Raw genomic sequence first — 24,120 nt, 5'->3', positions numbered from 1 at the left:
ACCTCAAAAAAAATGTGATGTGCAACAGCCTCACGGTCTTTTTACACACCAAATAGTTGTCCTGTCAATACAAAGAAAAAAATGTTGATGTCGTCTAGAGAAAAGTACTGCATCTGCAATCTGTCTACTTCAAATTACACACTGCATGACATTCCATTCGAAAGCTGTGGAGGGCGCTTCAAGAAAATGTGTGTGAGGGAAGCTCGCTCATGCTGGTCCCCAAACACTCAAAGCTGCCCTTTCCTCACAATGAAACAAAAAAGCTTACAGCACCTGGTATTCCCAGGCGGTCTCCCATCCAAGTACTAACCAGGCCCAAACCTGACTAGCTTCCGAGATCAGACGAGATCGGGTGTGTTCAGAGTGGTATGGCCGTAAGCTCTTGACTCTCACACACATGGGCTCTATATCCATTTCACACACTTTACAACCTCAGAAAAAAAGTGATGCGCAACAGCCTCAGGGTCTTTTCACACGCCAAATCGGTGTCCTGTCAATAAAACAAAAGAATGTTGATGTCATCGAGAGAAAAGTACTGCATCTGCAATCTGTCTACTTCAAATTACACACTGCATGACATTCCATTCGAAAGCTGTGGAGGGCGCTTCAAGAAAAGGTGTGTGAGGGAAGCTCACTCATGCTGGTCCCAAAAGACTCAAAGCTGCCCTTTCCTCACAAAGAAATAAAAAAGCTTACAGCACCTGGTATTCCCAGGCGGTCTTCCATCCAAGTACTAACCAGGCCCGACCCTGCTTAGCTTCCGAGATCAGACGAGATCGGGCGTGTTCAGAGTGGTATGGCCATAAGCCTTTGACTCCGACACACATTGGCTCTATATCCATTTCACACAATTTACAACCTCAGAAAAAAAGTGATGCGCAACAGCCTCAGGGTCTTTTCACACGCCAAATACGTGTCCTGTCAATAAAAGAAAAGAATGTTGATGTCATCGAGAGAAAAGTACTGCATCTGCCATCTGTCTTCTTCAAATTAACCACTGCATGAAATTCCATTCCAAAGCTGCAGAGGGCGCTTCAAGAAAAGGTGTGTGAGGGAAGCTCGCTCATGCTGGTCCCCAAAGACTCAAAGCGGCCCTTTCCTCACAATGAAACAAAAAAGCTTACAGCACCTGGTATTCCCAGGCGGTCTTCCATCCAAGTACTAACAAGGCCCGACCCTGCTAAGCTTCCGAGATCAGACGAGATCGGGCGTGTTCAGAGTGGTATGGCCGTAAGCCCTTGACTCTCACACACATGGGCTCTATATCCATTTCACTCACTTTACAACCTCAAAAAAAATGAGATGTGCAAACGCCTCACGGTCTTTTTACACACCAAATAGTTGTCCTGTCAATACAAAGAAAAAAATGTTGATGTCATCTAGAGAAAAGTACTGCATCTGCAATCTGTCTACTTCAAATTACACACTGCATGACATTCCATTCCAAAGCTGTGGAGGGCGCTTCAAGAAAAGGTGTGTGAGGGAAGCTCGCTCATGCTGGTCCCCAAACACTCAAAGCTGCCCTTTCCTCACAATGAAACAAAAAAGCTTACAGCACCTGGGACTGCCTGGCAGTCTCCCATTCAAGTACTAACCAGGCCGGACCCTGCTTAGCTTCCGAGATCAGACGAGATCGGGCGTGTTTTTTTTTTTTTTTTGTCTTTTATTATCAAAAATACATCATACATTTTTACCAACTGTACATTCTTATTTACATGACAAAATTTAACAATTATATAAAAAATAAATTCCTTCAGGAAAGAAATCTTACCAAAAAAAACCCCCCACCCTTGATACACCTCGAACTTGATGAAAACACCATCAGAGTTGTTTTTTTTTTTTTTTTTTAATTAAGTTAAATTTAGACAAATAAACCAACACTATGTGCCTACAGCCACTGGAGCAATGCAGGTCATTCCAAAAAAAAATAAATAAAAATTAAAGAGAGACAAAAAAAAACTCATGGGACTAAAAAGAACAAATTCCTGTCGTGAAGTGTCACACACACAATTTTTTTTTTTTTTTTTTTAAATGAAATTTTATCAAAATGAAATGTTAAACACACCAAAAACATAAACCACCCAATTTGCTCACCCCTTTATTAAATTTGAAAAATACTTTGCTTTATAAAAAAAAGAGACTACTTAGCTGGGAATTTGAAGAGAAAACATACCATTGTCAATCTTGTTTATTTCAATTTTGCCATTTGCTATGTTGAAAAATGTGTTTTTCCTGCAGAAAGTGTTTTCAAAAATATCCTTGTCCATGTCATGTAAGATTTGTAGGTGCGTCAAGAGTGTTGTGTAAAAAAACCCAAATATGTTTATTTTCTTCTTTTCATAGAGAGCGTAGTTTCTAGTTGTCCATATTGATTTTTTTGCAAAAGTGAGTATGGTATTTATGAGAGTCCTGTTCTGATCCTTTTGTTTCAGTGTTGTACCAAAGAGAAGAGTCCATGTCCATAGTGTTTCATCTGTCAAACTGAAATTGCAGTGCTCTTGCAGTAGCATCCTGATGAAATTCCTGAATTTATCCGATTCCTTGCAGTTGATGAATAGATGCTCCTGGTCTTCCGGTTCTTTATTGCAGATTTGGCATGTCCTACTGTAGTTTTCCTTATTAATCTGGTGTAATTTGATTCCTGTGAAAATTCTCCTGTGTCTGATATTGAATTCTAGCTTGAAAGTATTGCTGTCCATGTAAGGTATGTTAAGGTTTTGCCAGATTTTTCCTATCGGTATTCCCTTGAATAATTGTGCCCAGTGTTTTTCTGCTTTTGGAGTGCGTTTAATTGAGTTAATCCCTATGGTGTACCAGTCCTTTGTTTTCACCTGTGACAGCTCTTTCCCTGTGTACTGTGTGACAAGCTCAAGCGGTGGGAGTTCGGGGTCTGCTCTCGATTTGTCCGTGATGATTAAGTTTCTCCACAGTGAGGTTATGTTTCTGTTGATTTTGTTACCTAGTCCATTTAGGTAATCCTTTCTGCACGGTGTCCCTGTTTTTTTGAGTTGGGTTGTGACTTTCCTGAGACTGAACAGACCCCTTTCCCCCACCACTTGACCGACCCTTGTTATATTATGTTGCTGAAGTGCCCTGCATTTAAGTGTCCTACCATTGTGTGTGAAAAAGGTGCTTTCGAGAAAAGGTAACTGCAGCACATGACTTTTCTGACTGCACTTAGGCCTGAGGTGGGGCAGGAATTTGCCCCATGCCTCTAGCACCTCCTGGTAGAACATCGGTAGCGAGCCATGGCTTTTCCCAGGAAGGAGGTGATAAAGAGGGAGTTTCTCCCCCTCCCCGTACTCAGCCAGGTAGCCCGCCATTGTGTCCTCCCAGGGGTACTGCCTGTTCGAATCGAGAAAATTTCTAACTAATTTGGCCCTGAGTGCATCTTTTTTTGCACTGATGTCAATTAGTCCTAATCCCCCCTCCCTTTTATTAGCAATTATCACCCGATGAGCGATCGAATTTCCCTTTCCCCTCCAAAGGAAGGAGGAGATCGCTTCATTGAGCGAATTTAGTGCCCACTGCGGTAGCTCACAGGCCCCCAAAACATGATTAATTTTTGACAGTATTAAGGCATTGATGACAATTACCTTTCCTCTCAGGCTTAAACCCCTACTTCTCCATAAATTAAGTGTATTTTCTACCTTTTTTACAAGTTCTCTCCACCCTAAGTCCCTGGCTTCCCCTTCATTTTTACCAATGTATACACCCAGTATTTTCCTGTATTCTTTAGTGCTAAAACCCCAATTATTTTTGAAACTATTTTTACCGAATTCCATCATTTCTGACTTATTTCTGTTAACCTTAGCTCCTGATGCTTTTTCATATCTTTCTAGATGTTTTATAATATAATTTAAATTTTCTTCATTTTTAAACATTATATTGATATCATCCGCAAATTGTGCTATTTTAACGACTTTGTCTCTATATGTTTTTATACCTATAATATTCTTATCATTCATTATACTTAAAGCTAGTGGCTCAGCAACAATACTGTATAAAAGAGCCGAAAGCGGGCATCCTTGCCTTACCGATCTTTTTAATTTGATCTTTTCTGTTAGTTGTCCATTTATCTTTATTTGACTGTATGCGTTATCGTATAATAATTTAATCCATCTAATAAAGCCTTCACCGTATCCAAATCTTTTTAAAGTTTTATATAAGAAAAGATGTTCTACTCTGTCGAATGCTTTCTCCAAATCAATTCCGAGCAGATACCCCCCCTGTGCTGCCATTGTCCTGACGGTATCCTTTATTGTAAGGATCGTATCTATGATGTCTCTATCTGGTATGCCGTATGCCTGTGTATTACCAATAATGGTTCCTATTGTAAGTTTAAGCCTGTTTGCCAGTGTTTTGGTCAGTATCTTGTAATCTGTATTGAGTAAACTTATTGGTCTATAGTTTGTTATATCCTGTTTTGAACCTTTATTTTTGTAGATAAGTGAAATTATTCCTGCAGTGAATGTATTGGATGTTCTCTGTTCCTGTTCCATTGAGTGGTACAATGACAGCAACAGGGGAGCTATCTGCTCTTTGAAACAAATATAAAATTCTGCTGTTAAACCATCTACCCCTGGACTTTTGTTTTTATTTAAGCTATCTATTGCCGTCTTTATCTCATTAATAGTAATTTGTGCATCAGACCATTCCTTATCCTCCACTGAAATACTAGTTTGGATATTTGATAACAACTTGTCTACCTCTTCGCTATTGCTATATCCATTATCAAATAATTCTTTATAAAACTCTGTAGTTACTCTTAGTATATTTTCTTGATCGTCATATTCTTTTCCAGTTATATCGTTGATTTTTTCGATTATAGTTTTGTTTTGTTTTTGCTTTTCGAGCCCCAAAAAATATGCGGTGCATTTTTCTCCTTCTACTAAATTTTTAACTCTGCTTCTTATCATTGCACCTCTGCATTTTATTTTTTCTATGTTTCCTAGTTTTGCTTTATATAATTCATAGTTTTCTGTGTTTCTGTTAGGTTCTTTATCAAATAATGCTATTTCATGATTGATTAATTTTCTTAGTCGATTTTATTCCAGCTCCTCTCTCCACTTTTTCTCTTTACTATAATTTATACTACTTCTTTTAATTCTTTGCTTTAGAATTTCCCACTTTTCTATAAAATTATTTTCTATTTTCATTTCAATTTTTGCATAATCAAGCAGTTTTGTGATTTTTTTAACGTAAGTTGAATCTGCCAGGAGGCTGGAGTTGAGGCACCAGGTACCTCCCCCCCTGAAACCTCCTGCAGCACCCAAGTAACACTCAATTGTTGCGTGATCACTCCATGCGTTATAATTATATTGTATTTTATTGATCTGTTTTGTTGCTTCAGGGGCCGCTAGACATAAATCTATTCTGGCTTGTTTCATTTTTTCCTGCACAACCTGTCTTCTGGAGTACTCTTTCTTGAATGGGTTGTGAATTCTCCATACATCTGTCAAATTGTGAATATTCATTAAGTTATATAGCTCAGTTCTGCTTGTGTCATTCTTGTATACATTGTTAATTGATATATCATCCTTAGTTAATGCGATATTGAAATCTCCTATTATTATGGTTCTATGATCTATCCATTTGCTTATACTATTTAGAAACATTTTCCTTTCCTTTTCACAGTTACTGGCATATATGTTAACAATTCTGTATGTTCTATTGTTTATGCAAACATCTATAATAAGTATTCTACCTTTCTTGTCATGATATATTAACTTGCTATTGGTACTTATAGTCTTTTTTACTAAAATAGCTACGCCACAAGATTTACTTGTGCCGTTGCTAAAAAAGACATCTCCTTCCCACATTTTGCTTGCTGCCGCCACGCTATCCCCTTCCCACCTTGTCTCCTGTAAGCAGAGAATGTCACACTTGCTTTTAAGTAAAATGGCGGTCATCCTGCCATAAGTGCGGAGTCCATTGACATTAAGGGAGTGCAGCAGAAACATGGTCAGACCAAAAAAACCTTTAAACAGCCAATTTTCCCTCAAGATTTTTTACCTCTCCCTCCTTCTTTCTTCTGTTTTTTCTTCATCGCAGCATCTTTTATTGAGGTGTGCTTTTTCCGAATATTTTTTATTGTGGCAAAGTCCATTTCCGAGTCACTGTTTGATCTACTCCGAGGAGGGAAGGTGGAGGGCACATTTAAGGCAGGTACCGTGGTGGATGTGGCTGCCGCCGGCTGCAATTCTCTTGGGGTATCCCCCACCTCCATTGATTCCAGGAGTTGAGAAGGCTCCGGCTCCTTTTCGGACCCGTTTCCTCCTCCATCCTTTCCTCTCTGCTGTGGGCCTGAGTCAGTGCTCATGTCATTCAGACTTGAACCAAGCCTTGTGCCTGGGCTCTGCACCACTTTAGGAGGGCTCTGGGTTCTCTGAGGGGCGTAACCCTCACCGGCAGCCTGCTTGGCGGCGCCACTACCCACCTCGTCATCTTCCTCCTCATCCTCCGTTCCTCCCTCACTTAAACCTTCCATCTCACTGTACAGCTCCTCAGATCCAGATTCCACCACAATATCCTCATCACTATAATTACAATTACATTCATCAATTTTGTTCCAACACACCTCACATTTCTGTATCTTATTAGGTTTCCTGTTGCACTCCCTTGCATAATGCCCCTGGACACCACACTTATGGCAGGAGAACTCAGGACAGTCCCTTAGGATGTGCCCCGGCTGGAGGCACATCCTACACACCCTAGCCTGCCTATCATGTATGACCCTGAAATATTCCGGTCCTATTGCTGTGTCAAACCGTGCTGAATAAGGCAGAGATTGGACCTTGTCTGTAAATTTTACTTTGAGAAACCGCGTCCCATCAGCAATTTGCGTACCCGGCCACATCCTCCTCCTTATAGTTGATGCAGCTGAGACTCCCCACCCTTCTAGCTTTTGTAAAATTTCCTCATCTCTGATGTAAGCTGGTAAGCTTAAAAAAGAAACCATGAGTTCATCATTACACAGATCTTTGACATGCACTGTGTTGTCCCCAATTTTGAAACCATCTAGGATTCTCTCTTTCCCTTTGATGTGTGACATGGTAATTTCATATTTCTGCGGCCCTGTCGCCCTACAGGCTATTAAACCTCCACACAGTGCTCTTATGCATCTCATTAATTCGAGAACTGGGACTTCATCCTGCCCAGTTACCTCGACACTGACCGTCAGTTCTCTGTCATACTTGTGGTCGCCACCCGCAGATTTCGCCGCTCCATGTCGCTGCTGCAGCTGCCTTTCCCCACCAGACGCCGCATCTCTTTCCGCCGCCAATTCTCTCTCACTCTCCGTCGCCTCTCCAGTAGCTCCTCGCTGCCCAGGTCTTCTCGGACCCACGTCTTCAGCTCTGTTCTTCAGGCCACCAGCTCTCGTTGCCTGTGGACCGGCTCCAGCGCTCCTTCCACACATCTCCTCTGAATCAGCCGCTGCTCGCCGTCTTTCCCCCGCTGTCGCTGCGGAAGCCGCTCTCGCATTTCCCTCCGGCAGTTTTCCTTCCGACTTCTTCATGTTTCGTTTCTGATTGTTTCTTTTAACAAGCAACCATTTTTCATTTTCTTCACCTGTTTGTGCGTTTATGTCAAGTCCGTTTTCCATGCTCGTAATCTGAAATCCGTTTGCAGAGTTCAAATCCATTTGGTCCGTCCGAAAGTTTTCCATTAGGAAAAAAAACTCAAATTGACCTCCCCCGATCAGTATAAAAACTGTCGGGGGGAAAAAATGTTCACTCTAAAAACGAACCAAAAATGCACGGAAAATAAGGAAGAACAATGAAAAAGGCTGAAAAAAACGAAAGAAATGGGAAAAGCGGAGTCCGCGACCTCCGTGTGTCATGCTGTCAGCGTACCGTCTGATTGGCGCATGCGTGTTCAGAGTGGTATGGCCATAAGCCTTTGACTCTGACACACATGGGCTCTATATCCATTTCACAGAATTTACAACCTCAGAAAAAAAGTGATGCGCAACAGCCTCAGGGTCTTTTCACACGCCAAATACGTGTCCTGTCAATAAAAGAAAAGAATGTTGATGTCATCGAGAGAAAAGTACTGCATCTGCCATCTGTCTTCTTCAAATTAACCACTGCATGAAATTCCATTCCAAAGCTGCAGAGGGCGCTTCAAGAAAAGGTGTGTGAGGGAAGCTCGCTCATGCTGGTCCCCAAAGACTCAAAGCGGCCCTTTCCTCACAATGAAACAAAAAAGCTTACAGCACCTGGTATTCCCAGGCGGTCTTCCATCCAAGTACTAACCAGGCCCGACCCTGCTAAGCTTCCGAGATCAGACGAGATCGGGCGTGTTCAGAGTGGTATGGCCGTAAGCCCTTGACTCTCACACACATGGGCTCTATATCCATTTCACTCACTTTACAACCTCAAAAAAAATGTGATGTGCAACAGCCTCACGGTCTTTTTACACACCAAATAGTTGTCCTGTCAATACAAAGAAAAAAATGTTGATGTCATCTAGAGAAAAGTACTGCATCTGCAATCTGTCTACTTCAAATTACACACTGCATGACATTCCATTTCAAAGCTGCAGAAAGGCGCTTCAAGAAAAGGTGTGTGAAGGAAGCTCGCTCATGCTGGTCCCCAAACACTCAAAGCTGCCCTTTCCTCACAATGAAACCAAAAAGCTTAAAGCAACTGGTATTTCCAGGCGGTCTCCCATCCAAGTACTATCCAGGCCCGACACTGCTTAGCTTCCGAGATCAGACGAGTTCAGAATGGTATGGCCGTAAGCCCTTGACTCTCACACACATGGGCTCTATATCCATTTCACTCACTTTACAACCTCAAAAAAATGTGATGTGCAACAGCCTCACGGTCTTTTTACACACCAAATAGTTGTCCTGTCAATACAAGGAAAACAATGTTGATGTCATCTAGAGAAAAGTACTGCATCTGCAATCTGTCTACTTCAAATTACACACTGCATGACATTCCATTCGAAAGCTGTGGAGGGCGCTTCAAGAAAAGGTGTGTGAGGGAAGCTCGCTCATGCTGGTCCCCAAAGACTCAAAGCTGCCCTTTCCTCACAAAGAAATAAAAAAGCTTACAGCACCTGGTATTCCCAGGCGGTCTTCCATCCAAGTACTAACCTGGCCCGACCCTGCTTAGCTTCCGAGATCAGGTGTGTTCAGAGTGGTATGGCCGTAAGCCCTTGACTCTGACACACATGGGCTCTATATCCATTACACACAATTTACAACCTCAGAAAAAAAGTGATGCGCAACAGCCTCAGGGTCTTTTCACACGCCAAATCGGTGTCATGTCAATAAAAGAAAAGAATGTTGATGTCATCGAGAGAAAAGTACTGCATCTGCCATCTGTCTTCTTCAAATTAACCACTGCATGAAATTCCATTCCAAAGCTGCAGAGGGCGCTTCAAGAAAAGGTGTGTGAGGGAAGCTCGCTCATGCTGGTCCCCAAAGACTCAAAGCGGCCCTTTCCTCACAAAGAAACAAAAAAGCTTACAGCACCTGGTATTTCCAGGCGGTCTCCCATCCAAGTACTAACCAGGCCCGACCCTGCTTAGCTTCCGAAATCAGACGAGATCGGGCGTGTTCAGAGTGGTATGGCCGTAAGCTCTTGACTCTCACACACATGGGCTCTATATCCATTTCACACAATTTACAACCTCAGAAAAAAAGTGATTCGCAACAGCCTCAGGGTCTTTTCACACGCCAAATCGGTGTCCTGTCAATAAAAGAAAAGAATGTTGATGTCATCGAGAGAAAAGTACTGCATCTGCCATCTGTCTTCTTCAAATTAACCACTGCAAGAAATTCCATTCCAAAGCTGCAGAGGGCGCTTCAAGAAAAGGTGTGTGAGGGAAGCTCGCTCATGCTGGTCCCCAAAGACTCAAAGCGGCCCTTTCCTCACAATGAAACAAAAAAGCTTACAGCACCTGGTATTCCCAGGCGGTCTTCCATCCAAGTACTAACCAGGCCCGACCCTGCTAAGCTTCCGAGATCAGACGAGATCGGGCGTGTTCAGAGTGGTATGGCCGTAAGCCCTTGACTCTCACACACATGGGCTCTATATCCATTTCACTCACTTTACAACCTCAAAAAAAATGTGATGTGCAACAGCCTCACGGTCTTTTTACACACCAAATAGTTGTCCTGTCAATACAAAGAAAAAAATGTTGATGTCATCTAGAGAAAAGTACTGCATCTGCAATCTGTCTACTTCAAATTACACACTGCATGACATTCCATTTCAAAGCTGCAGAAAGGCGCTTCAAGAAAAGGTGTGTGAAGGAAGCTCGCTCATGCTGGTCCCCAAACACTCAAAGCTGCCCTTTCCTCACAATGAAACCAAAAAGCTTAAAGCAACTGGTATTTCCAGGCGGTCTCCCATCCAAGTACTATCCAGGCCCGACACTGCTTAGCTTCCGAGATCAGACGAGTTCAGAATGGTATGGCCGTAAGCCCTTGACTCTCACACACATGGGCTCTATATCCATTTCACTCACTTTACAACCTCAAAAAAATGTGATGTGCAACAGCCTCACGGTCTTTTTACACACCAAATAGTTGTCCTGTCAATACAAAGAAAACAATGTTGATGTCATCTAGAGAAAAGTACTGCATCTGCAATCTGTCTACTTCAAATTACACACTGCATGACATTCCATTCGAAAGCTGTGGAGGGCGCTTCAAGAAAAGGTGTGTGAGGGAAGCTCGCTCATGCTGGTCCCCAAAGACTCAAAGCTGCCCTTTCCTCACAAAGAAATAAAAAAGCTTACAGCACCTGGTATTCCCAGGCGGTCTTCCATCCAAGTACTAACCTGGCCCGACCCTGCTTAGCTTCCGAGATCAGGTGTGTTCAGAGTGGTATGGCCGTAAGCCCTTGACTCTGACACACATGGGCTCTATATCCATTACACACAATTTACAACCTCAGAAAAAAGTGATGCGCAACAGCCTCAGGGTCTTTTCACACGCCAAATCGGTGTCATGTCAATAAAAGAAAAGAATGTTGATGTCATCGAGAGAAAAGTACTGCATCTGCCATCTGTCTTCTTCAAATTAACCACTGCATGAAATTCCATTCCAAAGCTGCAGAGGGCGCTTCAAGAAAAGGTGTGTGAGGGAAGCTCGCTCATGCTGGTCCCCAAAGACTCAAAGCGGCCCTTTCCTCACAAAGAAACAAAAAAGCTTACAGCACCTGGTATTTCCAGGCGGTCTCCCATCCAAGTACTAACCAGGCCCGACCCTGCTTAGCTTCCGAGATCAGACGAGATCGGGCGTGTTCAGAGTGGTATGGCCGTAAGCTCTTGACTCTCACACACATGGGCTCTATATCCATTTCACACAATTTACAACCTCAGAAAAAAAGTGATTCGCAACAGCCTCAGGGTCTTTTCACACGCCAAATCGGTGTCCTGTCAATAAAACAAAAGAATGTTGATGTCATCGAGAGAAAAGTACTGCATCTGCCATCTGTCTTCTTCAAATTAACCACTGCATGAAATTCCATTCCAAAGCTGCAGAGGGCCCTTCAAGAAAAGGTGTGTGAGGGAAGCTCGCTCATGCTGGTCCCCAAAGTCTCAAAGCGGCCCTTTCCTCACAATGAAACAAAAAAGCTTACAGCACCTGGTATTCCCAGGCGGTCTTCCATCCAAGTACTAACCAGGCCCGACCCTGCTAAGCTTCCGAGATCAGACGAGATCGGGCGTGTTGAGAGTGGTATGGCCGTAAGCCCTTGACTCTCACACACATGGGCTCTATATCCATTTCACTCACTTTACAACCTCAAAAAAAATGTGATGTGCAACAGCCTCACAGTCTTTTTACACACCAAATAGTTGTCCTGTCAATACAAAGAAAAGAATGTTGATGTCATCTAGAGAAAAGTACTGCATCTGCAATCTGTCTACTTCAAATTACACACTGCATGACATTCCATTCCAAAGCTGTGGAGGGCGCTTCAAGAAAAGGTGTGTGAGGGAAGCTCGCTCATGCTGGTCCCCAAACACTCAAAGCTGCCCTTTCCTCACAATGAAACAAAAAAGCTTACAGCACCTGGTATTCCCAGGCGGTCTCCCATCCAAGTACTAACCAGGCCCAACCCTGCTTAGCTTCCGAGATCAGACGAGATCGGGCGTGTTCAGAGTGGTATGGCCGTAAGCCCTTGACTCTCACACACATGGGCTCTATATCCATTTCACACACTTTACAACCTCAGAAAAAAAGTGACGTGCAACAGCCTCACGGTCTTTTCACACGCCAAATAGGTGTCCTGTCAATAAAAGAAAAGAATGTTGATGTCATCTAGAGAAAAGTACTGCATCTGCCATCTGTCTACTTCAAATTAACCACTGCATGACATTCCATTCCAAAGCTGTGGAGGGCGCTTCAAGAAAAGGTGTGTGAGGGAAGCTCGCTCATGCTGGTCCCCAAAGACTCAAAGCTGCCCTTTCCTCACAAAGAAATAAAAAAGCTTACAGCACCTGGTATTCCCAGGCGGTCTTCCATCCAAGTACTAACCAGACCCGACCCTGCTTAGCTTCCGAGATCAGACGAGATCGGGCGTGTTCAGAGTGGTATGGCCGTAAGCCCTTGACTCTGACACACATGGGCTCTATATCCATTTCACACAATTTACAACCTCAGAAAAAAAGTGATGCGCAACAGCCTCAGGGTCTTTTCACACGCCAAATACGTGTCCTGTCAATAAAAGAAAAGAATGTTGATGTCATCGAGAGAAAAGTACTGCATCTGCCATCTGTCTTCTTCAAATTAACCACTGCATGAAATTCCATTCCAAAGCTGCAGAGGGCGCTTCAAGAAAAGGTGTGTGAGGGAAGCTCGCTCATGCTGGTCCCCAAAGACTCAAAGCGGCCCTTTCCTCACAATGAAACAAAAAAGCTTACAGCACCTGGTATTCCCAGGCGGTCTTCAATCCAAGTACTAACCAGGCCCGACCCTGCTAAGCTTCCGAGATCAGACGAGATCGGGCGTGTTCAGATTGGTATGGCCGTAAGCCCTTGACTCTCACACACATGGGCTCTATATCCATTTCACTCACTTTACAACCTCAAAAAAAATGTGATGTGCAACAGCCTCACGGTCTTTTTACACACCAAATAGTTGTCCTGTCAATACAAAGAAAAAATGTTGATGTCATCGAGAGAAAAGTACTGCATCTGCCATCTGTCTTCTTCAAATTAACCACTGCATGAAATTCCATTCCAAAGCTGCAGAGGGCCCTTCAAGAAAAGGTGTGTGAGGGAAGCTCGCTCATGCTGGTCCCCAAAGTCTCAAAGCGGCCCTTTCCTCACAATGAAACAAAAAAGCTTACAGCACCTGGTATTCCATGGCGGTCTTCCATCCAAGTACTAACCAGGCCCGACCCTGCTAAGCTTCCGAGATCAGACGAGACCGGGCGTGTTCAGAGTGGTATGGCCGTAAGCCCTTGACTCTCACACACATGGGCTCTATATCCATTTCACTCACTTTACAACCTCAGAAAAAAAGTGAAGCGCAACAGCCTATGGGTCTTTTCACACGCCAAATAGGTGTCCTGTCAATAAAAGAAAAGAATGTTGATGTCATCTAGAGAAAAGTACTGCATCTGCCATCTGTCTACTTCAAATTAACCACTGCAAGACATTCCATTCCAAAGCTGTGGAGGGCGCTTCAAGAAAAGGTGTGTGAGGGAAGCTCGCTCATGCTGGTCCCCAAAGACTCAAAGCTGCCCTTTCCTCACAAAGAAATAAAAAAGCTTACAGCACCTGGTATTCCCAGGCGGTCTTCCATCCAAGTACTAACCAGGCCTGACCCTGCTTAGCTTCCGAGATCAGACGAGATCGGGCGTGTTCAGAGTGGTATGGCCGTAAGCCCTTGACTCTCACACACATGGGCTCTATATCCATTTCACTCACTTTACAACCTCAAAAAAAATGTGATGTGCAACAGCCTCACGGTCTTTTTACACACCAAATAGTTGGTCTGTCAATACAAAGAAAAGAATGTTGATGTCATCTAGAGAAAAGTACTGCATCTGCCATCTGTCTACTTCAAATTACACCCTGCATGACATTCCATTCGAAAGCTGTGGAGGGCGCTTCAAGAAAAGGTGTGTGAGGGAAGCTCGCTCATGCTGGTCCCCAAACACACAAAGCTGCCCTTTCCACACAATGAAACAAAAAAGCTTACAGCACCTGGTATTCCCAGGCGGTCTCCCATCCAAGTACTAACCAGGCCCGACCCTGCTTAGCTTCCGAGATCAGACGAGATCGGGCGTGTTCAGAGTGGTATGGCCGTAAGCCCTTGACTCTTACACACATGGGCTCTATATCCATTTCACTCACTTTACAACCTCAGAAAAAAAGTGAAGCGCAACAGCCTCAGGGTCTTTTCACACGCCAAATAGGTGTCCTGTCAATAAAAGAAAAGAATGTTGATGTCATCTAGAGAAAAGTACTGCATCTGCCATCTGTCTACTTCAAATTACACGCTGCATGACATTCAATTTCAAAGCTGCAGAAAGAAGCTTCAAGAAAAGGTGTGTGAGGGAAGCTCACTCATGCTGGTCCCCAAAGACTCAAAGCTGCCCTTTCCTCACAAAGAAACAAAAAAGCTTACAGCACCTGGTATTTCCAGGCGGTCTTCCATCCAAGTACTAACCAGGACCGACCCTGCTTAGCTTCCGAGATCAGACGAGATAGGGCGTGTTCAGAGTGGTATGGCCGTAAGCCCTTGACGCTGACACACATGGGCTCTATATCCATTTCACTCACTTTACAACCTCAAAAAAAATGTGATGTGCAACAGCCTCAAGGTCTTTTTACACACCAAATAGTTGTCCTGTCAATACAAAGAAAAGAATGTTGATGTCATCGAGAGAAAAGTACTGCATCTGCCATCTGTCTTCTTCAAATTAACCACTGCATGAAATTCCATTCCAAAGCTGCAGAGGGCGCTTCAAGAAAAGGTGTGTGAGGGAAGCTCGCTCATGCTGGTCCCCAAAGACTCAAAGCGGCCCTTTCCTCACAATGAAACAAAAAAGCTTACAGCACCTGGTATTCACAGGCGGTCTTCCATCCAAGTACTAACCAGGTCCGACCCTGCTAAGCTTCCGAGATCAGACGAGATCGGACGTGTTCAGAGTGGTATGGCCATAAGCCCTTGACTCTCACACACATGGGCTCTATATCCATTTCACTCACTTTACAACCTCAAAAAAAATGTGATGTGCAAACGCCTCACGGTCTTTTTACACACCAAATAGTTGTCCTGTCAATACAAAGAAAAAAATGTTGATGTCATCGGGAGAAAAGTACTGCATCTGCAATCTGTCTACTTCAAATTACACACTGCATGACATTCCATTCGAAAGCTGTGGAGGGCGCTTCAAGAAAAGGTGTGTGAGGGAAGCTCGCTCATGCTGGTCCCCAAACACTCAAAGCTGCCCTTTCCTCACAATGAAACAAAAAAGCTTACAGCACCTGGTATTCCCAGGCGGTCTCCCATCCAAGTACTAACCAGGCCCGACCCTGCTTAGCTTCCGAGATCAGACGAGATCGGGCGTGTTCAGAGTGGTATGGCCGTAAGCCCTTGACTCTTACACACATGGGCTCTATATCCATTTCACTCACTTTACAACCTCAGAAAAAAAGTGAAGCGCAACAGCCTCAGGGTCTTTTCACACGCCAAATAGGTGTCCTGTCAATAAAAGAAAAGAATGTTGATGTCATCTAGAGAAAAGTACTGCATCTGCCATCTGTCTACTTCAAATTGACCACTGCATGACATTCCATTCCAAAGCTGTGGAGGGCGCTTCAAGAAAAGGTGTGTGAGGGAAGCTCGCTCATGCTGGTCCCCAAACACTCAAAGCTGCCCTTTCCTCACAATGAAACAAAAAAGCTTACAGCACCTGGTATTCCTAGGCGGTCTCCCATCCAAGTACTAACCAGGCCCAACCCTGCTTAGCTTCCGAGATCAGACGAGATCGGGCGTGTTCAGAGTGGTATGGCCGTAAGCTCTTGACTCTCACACACATGGGCTCTATATCCATTTCACACAATTTACAACCTCAGAAAAAAAGTGATTCGCAACAGCCTCAGGGTCTTTTCACACGCCAAATCGGTGTCCTGTCAATAAAACAAAAGAATGTTGATGTCATCGAGAGAAAAGTACTGCATCTGCCATCTGTCTTCTTCAAATTAACCACTGCATGAAATTCCATTCCAAAGCTGCAGAAAGGTGCTTCAAGAAAAGGTGTGTGAGGGAAGCTCGCTCATGCTGGTCCCCAAAGACTCAAAGCGGCCCTTTCCTCACAATGAAACAAAAAAGCTTACAGCACCTGGTATTCCCAGGCGGTCTTCCATCCAAGTACTAACCAGGCCCGACCCTGCTAAGCTTCCGAGATCAGACGAGATCGGGCGTGTTCAGAGTGGTATGGCCGTAAGCCCTTGACTCTCACACACATGGGCTCTATATCCATTTCACTCACTTTACAACCTCAAAAAAAATGTGATGTGCAACAGCCTCACAGTCTTTTTACACACCAAATAGTTGTCCTGTCAATACAAAGAAAAGAATGTTGATGTCATCTAGAGAAAAGTACTGCATCTGCAATCTGTCTACTTCAAATTACACACTGCATGACATTCCATTCGAAAGCTGTGGAGGGCGCTTCAAGAAAAGGTGTGTGAGGGAAGCTCGCTCATGCTGGTCCCCAAACACTCAAAGCTGCCCTTTCCTCACAATGAAACAAAAAAGCTTACAGCACCTGGTATTCCCAGGCGGTCTCCCATCCAAGTACTAACCAGGCCCAACCCTGCTTAGCTTCCGAGATCAGACGAGATCGGGCGTGTTCAGAGTGGTATGGCCGTAAGCCCTTGACTCTCACACACATGGGCTCTATATCCATTTCACACACTTTACAACCTCAGAAAAAAAGTGACGTGCAAAAGCCTCACGGTCTTTTCACACGCCAAATAGGTGTCCTGTCAATAAAAGAAAAGAATGTTGATGTCATCTAGAGAAAAGTACTGCATCTGCCATCTGTCTACTTCAAATTAACCAATGCATGACATTCCATTCCAAAGCTGTGGAGGGCGCTTCAAGAAAAGGTGTGTGAGGGAAGCTCGCTCATGCTGGTCCCCAAAGACTCAAAGCTGCCCTTTCCTCACAAAGAAATAAAAAAGCTTACAGCACCTGGTATTCCCAGGCGGTCTTCCATCCAAGTACTAACCAGACCCGACCCTGCTTAGCTTCCGAGATCAGACGAGATCGGGCGTGTTCAGAGTGGTATGGCCGTAAGCCCTTGACTCTGACACACATGGGCTCTATATCCATTTCACACAATTTACAACCTCAGAAAAAAAGTGATGCGCAACAGCCTCAGGGTCTTTTCACACGCCAAATCGGTGTCCTGTCAATACAAAGAAAAGAATGTTGATGTCATCGAGAGAAAAGTACTGCATCTGCCATCTGTCTTCTTCAAATTAACCACTGCATGAAATTCCATTCCAAAGCTGCAGAGGGCGCTTCAAGAAAAGGTGTGTGAGGGAAGCTCGCTCATGCTGGTCCCCAAAGACTCAAAGCGGCCCTTTCCTCACAATGAAACAAAAAAGCTTACAGCACATGGTACTCCCAGGCGGTCTTCCATCCAAGTACTAACCAGGCCCGACCCTGCTAAGCTTCCGAGATCAGACGAGATCGGGCGTGTTCAGAGTGGTATGGCCGTAAGCCCTTGACTCTGACACACATGGGCTCTATATCCATTTCACTCACTTTACAACCTCAAAAAAAATGTGATGTGCAACAGCCTCACAGTCTTTTTACACACCAAATAGTTGTCCTGTCAATACAAAGAAAAGAATGTTGATGTCATCTAGAGAAAAGTACTGCATCTGCAATCTGTCTACTTCAAATTACACACTGCATGACATTCCATTCGAAAGCTGTGGAGGGCGCTTCAAGAAAAGGTGTGTGAGGGAAGCTCGCTCATGCTGGTCCCCAAACACTCAAAGCTGCCCTTTCCTCACAATGAAAAAAAAAAGCTTACAGCACCTGGTATTCCCAGGCGGTCTCCCATCCAAGTACTAACCAGGCCCGACCCTGCTTAGCTTCCGAGATCAGACGAGATCGGGCGTGTTCAGAGTGGTATGGCCGTAAGCCCTTGACTCTCACACACATGGGCTCTATATCCATTTCACACACTTTACAACCTCAGAAAAAAAGTGAAGCGCAACAGCCTCAGGGTCTTTTCACACGCCAAATAGGTGTCCTGTCAATAAAAGAAAAGAATGTTAATGTCATCTAGAGAAAAGTACTGCATCTGCCATCTGTCTACTTCAAATTAACCACTGCATGACATTCCATTCCAAAGCTGTGGAGGGCGCTTCAAGAAAAGGTGTGTGAGGGAAGCTCGCTCATGCTGGTCCCCAAAGACTCAAAGCTGCCCTTTCCTCACAAAGAAATAAAAAAGCTTACAGCACCTGGTATTCCCAGGCGGTCTTCCATCCAAGTACTAACCAGGCCCGACCCTGCTTAGCTTCCGAGATCAGACGAGATCGGGCGTGTTCAGAGTGGTATGGCCATAAGCCCTTGACTCTGACACACATGGGCTCTATATCCATTTCACACAATTTACAACCTCAGAAAAAAAGTGAAGCGCAACAGCCTCAGGGTCTTTTCACACGCCAAATAGGTGTCCTGTCAATACAAAGAAAAGAATGTTGATGTCATCTAGAGAAAAGTACTGCATCTGCCATCTGTCTACTTCAAATTAACCACTGCATGACATTCCATTCCAAAGCTGTGGAGGGCGCTTCAAGAAAAGGTGTGTGAGGGAAGCTCGCTCATGCTGGTCCCCAAACATTTAAAGCTGCCCTTTCCTCACAATGAAACAAAAAAGCTTACAGCACCTGGTATTCCCAGGCGGTCTCCCATCCAAGTACTAACCAGGCCCAACCCTGCTTAGCTTCCGAGATCAGACGAGATCGGGCGTGTTCAGAGTGGTATGGCCGTTAGCTCTTGACTCTCACACACATGGGCTCTATATCCATTTCACACAATTTACAACCTCAGAAAAAAAGTGATGCGCAACAGCCTCAGGGTCTTTTCACACGCCAAATACGTGTCCTGTCAAAAAAACAAAAGAATGTTGATGTCATCGAGAGAAAAGTACTGCATCTGCCATCTGTCTTCTTCAAATTAACCACTGCATGAAATTCCATTCCAAAGCTGCAGAGGGCCCTTCAAGAAAAGGTGTGTGAGGGAAGCTCGCTCATGCTGGTCCCCAAAGTCTCAAAGCGGCCCTTTCCTCACAATGAAACAAAAAGGCTTACAGTACCTGGTATTCCCAGGCGGTCTTCCATCCAAGTACTAACCAGGCCCGACCCTGCTAGGCTTCCGAGATCAGACGAGATCGGGCGTGTTCAGAGTGGTATGGCCGTAAGCCCTTGACTCTCACACACATGGGCTCTATATCCATTTCACTCACTTTACAACCTCAAAAAAAATGTGATGTGCAACAGCCTCACAGTCTTTTTACACACCAAATAGTTGTCCTGTCAATACAAAGAAAAGAATGTTGATGTCATCTAGAGAAAAGTACTGCATCTGCAATCTGTCTACTTCAAATTACACACTGCATGACATTCCATTCGAAAGCTGTGGAGGGCGCTTCAAGAAAAGGTGTGTGAGGGAAGCTCGCTCATGCTGGTCCCCAAACACTCAAAGCTGCCCTTTCCTCACAATGAAACAAAAAAGCTTACAGCACCTGGTATTCCCAGGCGGTCTCCCATCCAAGTACTAACCAGGCCCGACCCTGCTTAGCTTCCGAGATCAGACGAGATTGGGCGTGTTCAGAGTGGTATGGCCGTAAGCCCTTGACGCTGACACACATGGGCTCTATATCCATTTCACACACTTTACAACCTCAGAAAAAAAGTGATGCGCAACAGCCTCAGGGTCTTTTCACACGCCAAATCGGTGTCCTGTCAATAAAAGAAAAGAATGTTGATGTCATCGAGAGAAAAGTACTGCATCTGCCATCTGTCTACTTCAAATTACACACTGCATGAAATTCCATTCCAAAGCTGCAGAAAGGTGCTTCAAGAAAAGGTGTGTGAGGGAAGCTCGCTCATGCTGGTCCCCAAACACTCAAAGCTGCCCTTTCCTCACAATGAAACAAAAAAGCTTACAGCACCTGGTATTCCCAGGCGGTCTCCCATCCAAGTACTAACCAGGCCCGACCCTGCTTAGCTTCCGAGATCAGACGAGATCGGGCGTGTTCAGAGTGGTATGGCCGTAAGCCCTTGACTCTGACACACATGGGCTCTATATCCATGACACACAATTTACAACCTCAGAAAAAAAGTGATGCGCAACAGCCTCACGGTCTTTTCAAACGTCAAATAGGTGTCCTGTCAATACAAAGAAAAGAATGTTGATGTCATCTAGAGAAAAGTACTACATCTGCCATCTGTCTACTTCAAATTACACGCTGCATGACATTCAATTTCAAAGCTGCAGAAAGGCGCTTCAAGAAAAGGTGTGTGAGGGAAGCTCACTCATGCTGGTCCCCAAAGACTCAAAGCTGCCCTTTCCTCACAAAGAAACAAAAAAGCTTACAGCACCTGGTATTTCCAGGCGGTCTTCCATCCAAGTACTAACCAGGCCCGACCCTGCTTAGCTTCCGAGATCAGAAGAGCTCGGGCGTGTTCAGAGTGGTATGGCCATAAGCCCTTGACTCTGACACACATGGGCTCTATATCCATTTCACTCACTTTACAACCTCAGAAAAAAAGTGATGCGCAACAGCCTCAGGGTCTTTTCACACGTTAAATAGGTGTCCTGTCAATACAAAGAAAAGAATGTTGATGTCATCGAGAGAAAAGTACTGCATCTGCCATCTGTCTTCTTCAAATTAACCACTGCATGACATTCCATTCCAAAGCTGCAGAGGGCGCTTCAAGAAAAGGTGTGTGAGGGAAGCTCGCTCATACTGGTCCCCAAAGACTCAAAGCGGCCCTTTCCTCACAATGAAACAAAAAAGCTTACAGCACCTCGTATTCCCAGGCGGTCTTCCATCCAAGTACTAACCAGGCCCAACCCTGCTCAGCTTCCGAGATCAGACGAGATCGGGCGTGTTCAGAGTGGTATGGCCGTAAGCCCTTGACTGTGACACACATGGGCTCTATATCCATTTCACACACTTTACAACCTCAGAAAAAAAGTGATGCGCAACAGCCTCAGGGTTTTTTCACACGCCAAATAGGTGTCCTGTCAATACAACGAAAAGAATGTTAATGTCATCGAGAGAAAACTACTGCATCTGCCATCTGTCTACTTCAAATTACACGCTGCATGACATTCAATTTCAAAGCTGCGAAAGGAGCTTCAAGAAAAGGTGTGTGAGGGAAGCTCGCTCATGCTGGTCCCCAAAGACTCAAAGCTGCCCTTTCCTCACAATGAAACAAAAAAGCTTACAGCACCTGGTATTCCCAGGCAGTCTCCCATCAAAGTACTAACCAGGCCCGACCCTGCTTAGCTTCCGAGATCCGGCGTGTTCAGAGTGGTAAGGCCGTAAGCCCTTGACTCTGACATACATGGGCTCTATATCCATTTCACTCACTTTACAACCTCAGAAAAAACGTGATGCGCAACAGCCTCAGGGACTTTTCACACGCCAAATAGGTGTCCTGTCAATATAAAGAAAAGAATGTTGATGTCATCTAGAGAAAAGTACTGCATCTGCCATCTGTCTTCTTCAAATTACACGCTGCATGACATTCAATTTCAAAGCTGCGGAAAGGCGCTTCAAGAAGAAGTGCGTGAGGGAAGGTCGCTCATGCTGGTCCCCAAAGACTCAAAGCTGCCCTTTCCTCAAGCTGAAGTTAAAAGAATTGCAAATTAATCCTTCACAGGTACTTGTTCACAGAGATGGATGAAATAAAAATTGAATATATTCTTGTATTATAAAAATACAATGAACTAAATTATTAACAATGAGTAAGAGGATTTTCAAAACAAAACAAACAGTGTCTTTCTTGGTTCTGAACTTTCGTTTCACTGAAAATCAAAATCTTTTTTAGTTGGATAGTTTCACATAAAATACCCTCAAGTCATCCTTTACACCTCAATTGTAAGGAAAAAAAGTTTCCTCTACAAAAGATAACCCTTTTGTTTTTTTAAAATATACATCATATTTAATCCCTTTCAGAATCCTTAAGTTACCTTCTAAACCGGTATTCTTTAATTTACAAAAACTAAAACTCAATATTTTACCTGTGGGCACACACACATTCATATGAAACACCTTAAATTTAATTTTTACCTGTTTCAGGCCTGTTTATTGAAGCTCGTGTGCGGTCGGGGCTTCACAACTGTAATGGCCGCTTCACTCGCAGCTGAGCACACAATAAAAGCAAGTGCATGTGTATGTTAGTCCTCAAAAATCCAGGGTTTTATTAGAAGGGGGAGAACGGGAATGGAGGATGAGAGTCTGAATGGTAATGGCAATGGCGGTGGAAGTCACAATCCAAACACTCACACGCAATGGCGGGACAGCGAAAGTCATGAAGAAGAAAACACAGCAGGACAAGGCACAGCAGAACAGCAGAGCCATCGGATGGAAACCCGTCTCTCTCTCTCCAATGTCCGTCTCCTTCAAGCATATTATCTTAATTTAGCCACAATTATCAAACATTATCTCGTGTCGAATTCGCATTACCTTTACTTTCGCTCCAAAAATATTACAACGCTAAAGCTACGATCTGCTGGCACATTAGCACGGAATGCTATCCCTAGCTAGCACGTCGCTAACCATGTACACATCCAGTCTCTTTTCACTATAACAGTTAGATAAAGCGCAAATACAGGCATAAATATTCACCTCTCGAAGGTCACACAGAAGTTTACATCAGGACCACCAGTCGTCGACCTCCAAAATAAACTTAAATGCTCTCCACACAAACGATGCCTCCCCTCTTAACTCTCTGATCATTGCCTCTGTTTCTCTCCCCATGCGCGCTAACTACTCACCTCACAAACCTGCGCCACTAGTCCCACCCCTTACACAGTAACTTTCCTCTCATTGGCTTTTGCGGTCTTAATACACCCAAAGATAAGACAGGAATGAAATGATTGACAGGTAACAATTGAGGTTACATATAAACACGGCTTCTTCCCCTCTCCTTATTCTCAGATCACTGATCTTTTACAGACTCAGAGAACTTAAAGACCTTTATATGAATTTATTTTTGAACTGTAAATAGTTTTACTTTTTAAATGTTACATATTATATTTATGCTTTTAACCTGCTCACATTATAACCAATTTTAAAGATCATGAACTCTATTTATTTTTGAACTTTTTAACACATCTCTTTATGCTTTTTATGCGATGTAATTTATTTGATTTTTGTACAGGGCTACGTGTTGTATGATAACAAGAGTGTATATTGTTTACAATGTGTTACAGTCAATGGGTGGCACGGTGGTACCGTTGTTAACAGTGTCGCCTCAAAGCAAGTTCAAGTCCTGGCTCGAGCACAGGTTCTTTCTGTGTGGTGTGTGCATGTTCTCTCCGTGCCTGCGTGGGTATTCTGTCTGCAATGGACTGGCTACCTGTCCAGGGTGAAACCTGCCTCTCACCTGAAAGCCACTGGGAAAGGCTCCAGCCTCCCCCTGCAACCCTTAACAGAAATAAGCTGGGATGCATGGAAGTATAGAAAGCGGATACAATGAAGCGCATACAAATTTTTCGAATGCATGAAAAAGTCTCACCTTTTGTTTTTTTCATATTGGTTAGTTTGGAAGCATGGAATTTCTGACAAAGCCTAAGTTTGTATTGTTTATTCACTGATTTTTCTGACAATTTACAAACAAAGCTTTCAAAACTGAGAGGACAAGCAGTGGTGTTTAAGATCAACACCCAACATGGGGCTTGAACCAACAACCCTGAGACTAAGAGTCTCATGCTCGACTGACTGAGCTAATCAGGTTACGTCAGTGTAAGTCCCATAGCATGAAGCGGTCAGAGTGAGAGACTCACAGTCCTGTGAGTGATCACCCACCCATCTATCCATCCATCCATCCATCCATCCGTCCATCCATCCATCCATCCATCCATTTTTCCGCTTATCC

The 24,120-nt window shown here is 44.1% G+C and overlaps 24 non-coding genes and 9 pseudogenes across 24 annotated transcripts; all 33 read right to left on the bottom strand.

Annotated features, from left to right (window-relative positions):
- Nucleotides 1-261: 261 nt before the first annotated feature.
- On the bottom strand, nt 262-380 carry LOC147265316 (5S ribosomal RNA). Its single transcript, XR_015114471.1, has one exon. It is a non-coding gene; the product is annotated as a 5S ribosomal RNA (ribosomal RNA).
- A 309-nt stretch (nt 381-689) lies between these two features.
- On the bottom strand, nt 690-808 carry LOC147265315 (5S ribosomal RNA). Its single transcript, XR_015112937.1, has one exon. It is a non-coding gene; the product is annotated as a 5S ribosomal RNA (ribosomal RNA).
- Nucleotides 809-1,117: 309 nt separating this feature from the next.
- LOC147265314 (5S ribosomal RNA) lies at nt 1,118-1,236 on the bottom strand. The gene has a single exon (XR_015115297.1). It is a non-coding gene; the product is annotated as a 5S ribosomal RNA (ribosomal RNA).
- Nucleotides 1,237-8,209: 6,973 nt separating this feature from the next.
- LOC147265313 (5S ribosomal RNA) lies at nt 8,210-8,328 on the bottom strand. Its single transcript, XR_015113915.1, has one exon. It is a non-coding gene; the product is annotated as a 5S ribosomal RNA (ribosomal RNA).
- Nucleotides 8,329-9,057: 729 nt separating this feature from the next.
- LOC147265312 (5S ribosomal RNA) lies at nt 9,058-9,166 on the bottom strand (annotated as a pseudogene).
- A 309-nt stretch (nt 9,167-9,475) lies between these two features.
- LOC147265311 (5S ribosomal RNA) lies at nt 9,476-9,594 on the bottom strand. Its single transcript, XR_015114174.1, has one exon. It is a non-coding gene; the product is annotated as a 5S ribosomal RNA (ribosomal RNA).
- A 309-nt stretch (nt 9,595-9,903) lies between these two features.
- Nucleotides 9,904-10,022, bottom strand: LOC147265310 (5S ribosomal RNA). Its single transcript, XR_015113913.1, has one exon. It is a non-coding gene; the product is annotated as a 5S ribosomal RNA (ribosomal RNA).
- Nucleotides 10,023-10,751: 729 nt separating this feature from the next.
- On the bottom strand, nt 10,752-10,860 carry LOC147265309 (5S ribosomal RNA; annotated as a pseudogene).
- A 308-nt stretch (nt 10,861-11,168) lies between these two features.
- On the bottom strand, nt 11,169-11,287 carry LOC147265308 (5S ribosomal RNA). Its single transcript, XR_015112953.1, has one exon. It is a non-coding gene; the product is annotated as a 5S ribosomal RNA (ribosomal RNA).
- Nucleotides 11,288-11,596: 309 nt separating this feature from the next.
- LOC147265307 (5S ribosomal RNA) lies at nt 11,597-11,715 on the bottom strand. The gene has a single exon (XR_015115400.1). It is a non-coding gene; the product is annotated as a 5S ribosomal RNA (ribosomal RNA).
- Nucleotides 11,716-12,025: 310 nt separating this feature from the next.
- On the bottom strand, nt 12,026-12,144 carry LOC147265306 (5S ribosomal RNA). Its single transcript, XR_015115568.1, has one exon. It is a non-coding gene; the product is annotated as a 5S ribosomal RNA (ribosomal RNA).
- Nucleotides 12,145-12,453: 309 nt separating this feature from the next.
- LOC147265305 (5S ribosomal RNA) lies at nt 12,454-12,572 on the bottom strand. Its single transcript, XR_015113308.1, has one exon. It is a non-coding gene; the product is annotated as a 5S ribosomal RNA (ribosomal RNA).
- Nucleotides 12,573-12,881: 309 nt separating this feature from the next.
- LOC147265304 (5S ribosomal RNA) lies at nt 12,882-13,000 on the bottom strand (annotated as a pseudogene).
- Nucleotides 13,001-13,309: 309 nt separating this feature from the next.
- On the bottom strand, nt 13,310-13,428 carry LOC147265303 (5S ribosomal RNA; annotated as a pseudogene).
- Nucleotides 13,429-13,737: 309 nt separating this feature from the next.
- Nucleotides 13,738-13,856, bottom strand: LOC147265302 (5S ribosomal RNA). The gene has a single exon (XR_015113526.1). It is a non-coding gene; the product is annotated as a 5S ribosomal RNA (ribosomal RNA).
- Nucleotides 13,857-14,166: 310 nt separating this feature from the next.
- On the bottom strand, nt 14,167-14,285 carry LOC147265301 (5S ribosomal RNA). Its single transcript, XR_015113847.1, has one exon. It is a non-coding gene; the product is annotated as a 5S ribosomal RNA (ribosomal RNA).
- A 310-nt stretch (nt 14,286-14,595) lies between these two features.
- LOC147265300 (5S ribosomal RNA) lies at nt 14,596-14,714 on the bottom strand (annotated as a pseudogene).
- A 310-nt stretch (nt 14,715-15,024) lies between these two features.
- On the bottom strand, nt 15,025-15,143 carry LOC147265299 (5S ribosomal RNA; annotated as a pseudogene).
- Nucleotides 15,144-15,453: 310 nt separating this feature from the next.
- Nucleotides 15,454-15,572, bottom strand: LOC147265298 (5S ribosomal RNA). Its single transcript, XR_015113835.1, has one exon. It is a non-coding gene; the product is annotated as a 5S ribosomal RNA (ribosomal RNA).
- A 309-nt stretch (nt 15,573-15,881) lies between these two features.
- LOC147265297 (5S ribosomal RNA) lies at nt 15,882-16,000 on the bottom strand. The gene has a single exon (XR_015115580.1). It is a non-coding gene; the product is annotated as a 5S ribosomal RNA (ribosomal RNA).
- A 310-nt stretch (nt 16,001-16,310) lies between these two features.
- LOC147265296 (5S ribosomal RNA) lies at nt 16,311-16,429 on the bottom strand. The gene has a single exon (XR_015113912.1). It is a non-coding gene; the product is annotated as a 5S ribosomal RNA (ribosomal RNA).
- Nucleotides 16,430-16,739: 310 nt separating this feature from the next.
- On the bottom strand, nt 16,740-16,858 carry LOC147265295 (5S ribosomal RNA). The gene has a single exon (XR_015115557.1). It is a non-coding gene; the product is annotated as a 5S ribosomal RNA (ribosomal RNA).
- Nucleotides 16,859-17,167: 309 nt separating this feature from the next.
- On the bottom strand, nt 17,168-17,286 carry LOC147265294 (5S ribosomal RNA). Its single transcript, XR_015113307.1, has one exon. It is a non-coding gene; the product is annotated as a 5S ribosomal RNA (ribosomal RNA).
- A 310-nt stretch (nt 17,287-17,596) lies between these two features.
- LOC147265293 (5S ribosomal RNA) lies at nt 17,597-17,715 on the bottom strand (annotated as a pseudogene).
- A 310-nt stretch (nt 17,716-18,025) lies between these two features.
- LOC147265292 (5S ribosomal RNA) lies at nt 18,026-18,144 on the bottom strand. Its single transcript, XR_015113823.1, has one exon. It is a non-coding gene; the product is annotated as a 5S ribosomal RNA (ribosomal RNA).
- Nucleotides 18,145-18,453: 309 nt separating this feature from the next.
- Nucleotides 18,454-18,572, bottom strand: LOC147265291 (5S ribosomal RNA). Its single transcript, XR_015112936.1, has one exon. It is a non-coding gene; the product is annotated as a 5S ribosomal RNA (ribosomal RNA).
- Nucleotides 18,573-18,882: 310 nt separating this feature from the next.
- On the bottom strand, nt 18,883-19,001 carry LOC147265290 (5S ribosomal RNA). The gene has a single exon (XR_015112771.1). It is a non-coding gene; the product is annotated as a 5S ribosomal RNA (ribosomal RNA).
- A 309-nt stretch (nt 19,002-19,310) lies between these two features.
- On the bottom strand, nt 19,311-19,429 carry LOC147265289 (5S ribosomal RNA). The gene has a single exon (XR_015115104.1). It is a non-coding gene; the product is annotated as a 5S ribosomal RNA (ribosomal RNA).
- Nucleotides 19,430-19,739: 310 nt separating this feature from the next.
- Nucleotides 19,740-19,858, bottom strand: LOC147265288 (5S ribosomal RNA). The gene has a single exon (XR_015113236.1). It is a non-coding gene; the product is annotated as a 5S ribosomal RNA (ribosomal RNA).
- A 310-nt stretch (nt 19,859-20,168) lies between these two features.
- Nucleotides 20,169-20,287, bottom strand: LOC147265287 (5S ribosomal RNA). Its single transcript, XR_015113812.1, has one exon. It is a non-coding gene; the product is annotated as a 5S ribosomal RNA (ribosomal RNA).
- A 311-nt stretch (nt 20,288-20,598) lies between these two features.
- LOC147265286 (5S ribosomal RNA) lies at nt 20,599-20,717 on the bottom strand (annotated as a pseudogene).
- A 310-nt stretch (nt 20,718-21,027) lies between these two features.
- LOC147265285 (5S ribosomal RNA) lies at nt 21,028-21,146 on the bottom strand. Its single transcript, XR_015115179.1, has one exon. It is a non-coding gene; the product is annotated as a 5S ribosomal RNA (ribosomal RNA).
- A 310-nt stretch (nt 21,147-21,456) lies between these two features.
- LOC147265284 (5S ribosomal RNA) lies at nt 21,457-21,565 on the bottom strand (annotated as a pseudogene).
- Between the last annotated feature and the right edge of the window lie 2,555 nt (nt 21,566-24,120).

The sequence above is a fragment of the Aulostomus chinensis genome, chromosome 4 (genome assembly GCF_037954235.1).
Source record: "Aulostomus chinensis isolate RoL2024-O1b breed Wild chromosome 4, RoL_Achi_v1.0, whole genome shotgun sequence".
In the NCBI taxonomy this organism is placed as follows: Eukaryota; Metazoa; Chordata; class Actinopteri; order Syngnathiformes; family Aulostomidae; genus Aulostomus; species Aulostomus chinensis.
Note: the sequence above shows the minus strand (reverse complement) of the source record. Positions and strands in the feature narration are given on the sequence as shown.